Source organism: Pyrus communis, chromosome 10 (assembly GCF_041283825.1).
Source record: "Pyrus communis isolate YQ-2024b chromosome 10, ASM4128382v1, whole genome shotgun sequence".
In the NCBI taxonomy this organism is placed as follows: Eukaryota; Viridiplantae; Streptophyta; class Magnoliopsida; order Rosales; family Rosaceae; genus Pyrus; species Pyrus communis.
The window spans coordinates 9,653,969-9,656,404 of NC_142574.1; positions in this window are offsets into that span (position 1 = coordinate 9,653,969).

A 2,436-nucleotide genomic window follows, 5' to 3' on the forward strand; every position below is an offset into this window, starting at 1 on the left:
CAGGGAGGATAGACTCAGCAGGGGGAGATTGCTACGAGTAGTGCAGGGTCTTCGAGGCAGTCTGGTCAGCCCAGTCAGGGGTGTGGCACTCAGAGTCGCGGTGGCCAGACGAGCAGAGGTCGAGGTGGGCGACAGCAGACCCAGGGGCGTATTCATAATATTTCTCTGCAGGACGCTCAAAACAATCCATATTTGATCATGGGTACGTTAAATATCCTTGGTTATTTTGTTAGAGTATTAATTGATTGTGGTGCTACACATTCTGTGATTTCTCATACATTTGCTCAAGTGACGCAACCTCGCCCCACACCTCTAGGGTATGATTTAGAGTTTGCTATGCCTAGAGGGGACAGATGTATTGTAGATCGTGTGTACCCAGGATGTCCAGTGATAGTGGAGGATGTTGTTATGCCAGCTGATCTTATCCCGTTGGATATTGTTGACTTTGATGTGATTCTGGGCACCGATTGGTTGCATTTCAATCGTGCCAATATTGATTGTTACGGGAAAATAGTTACGTTCCATCGTCCTGGATTACCTGTGGTTACTTTTGTGGGCGAGCAGAGTGGGGTGAGACATGGCGTTATTTCTACTATGCGAGTGAAAAGGTTGTTATCTAAAGGTTGCCAGGCGTACTTAGCTCATGTGGTGTTGGATGAGGCTACTCCTAGTAGAGTAGAGGATGTGAGGGTAGTCAGACATTTTCCCGATGTTTTTCCTGAGGATTTACCTGGTTTGCGGCCAGACCGAGACATGGAGTTCACCATTAAGTTGCTTCCAGGTACTAATCATATTTCCTTGATTCCTTATTGTATGGCTCCCGCTGAGTTGAGGGAATTGAAAGTGCAGTTGCAGAAATTAGTGGATAAGGGTTTTATTCAGCCTAGTACTTCACCTTGGGGAGCTCCAGTGTTGTTTGTGAGAAAGAAAGACAGAACTTTGAGGCTATGTATTGATTATAGGCAATTGAATCGGGTAACGATTAAAAACCGTTATCGATTGCCGCGTATTGATGATTTATTTGATCAGCTTCAAGGTGCTTGTGTATTCTCCAAGATTGACTTGAGGTCTGGATATTATCAGCTGAAGATTAGTAGGGATGATGTTCCTAAGACGGCGTTCAGGACTCGTTATGGTCATTACGAGTTCCTGGTTATGCCATTTGGATTAATGAATGCACTAGCTGCTTTTATGCATTTGATGAACCGAGTGTTCCAGCCATATTTGGATAAGTTTGTTATTGTTTTCATCGACGACATTCTGGTGTATTCTAAGTCTAAAGCGGAACACGTTCGACATCTTACTTTGGTGTTGAAAAGGTTGAGGGAACACCAATTGTATGCTAAGTTTAGCAAGTGCCAGTTTTGGTTAAACCAAGTTGCATTTTTGGGGCACGTCATTTCAGCTCAGGGTATTTTGGTGGATCCTCAAAAGGTGGCAGCTGTGGAGAAATGGGAGCAACCGTGAACCGTCACTGAGGTGAGGAGTTTTCTTGGTTTAGCAGGGTATTATCGACGGTTTGTTAAGGATTTTTCTGTGATTGCTTTACCACTGACGAGATTAACGAGGAAAGACGTTAAATTTGAGTGGGATGATAAGTGTGAGCAGAGTTTCCAGCAGTTGAAGTATTGTCTCACCCATGCACCTGTTTTGGCACTCCCGGACGATAGTGGTGATTTCGAGGTTTATAGTGATGCTTCTTTGAATGGTCTGGGATGTCTGTTGATGCAGCATGGTAGGGTGATTGCTTATGCTTCACGACAACTGAAACCTCATGAGTTGAATTACCTTACACATGATTTAGAGTTAGCTGCCATTATTTTTGCGTTGAAGTTGTGGAGACACTACCTTTATGGAGAGAAATGTAAGATCTTTACAGATCATAAGAGTCTTTAGTATCTTTTTACGCAGAAGGATCTTAATCTTCGTCAGCGGAGGTGGATGGAGTTGCTCAGTGATTATGATTGCACGATTGATTATCACCCTGGTCGTGCAAACGTTGTGGCTGATGCACTTAGCAGGAAGTCTCAGGGCCGTATCAATGCATTGTACGCTAGTCGCATACCTCTTCTGGCAGACTTACGATCTACGGGAGTGAGGTTGGAGGCAGAAGATCGAGAGGTGGCTTTACTTGCTAATTTTCAAGTTAGGCCAATTTTAGTCGATCGGGTGCTTGAAGCTCAGGTAGCTGATAGGGAAACTCAAGAATTGATCCAAGCTCGAGATCGAGGGAGGAGGAGAGACCTCAGAGTTCGTGATTCGGATGGTATGCTGATGCAGGAGGGTAGGATGTTTGTGCCTAATAATTTGGATTTAAAGAAAGCAATTCTCGATGAAGCACATATCTCGGCTTATGCTATGCATCCAGGAGCTACTAAAATATATCATACCATTCAACCATTTTATTATTGGCCGGGTATGAAGAGGGAGATAGTT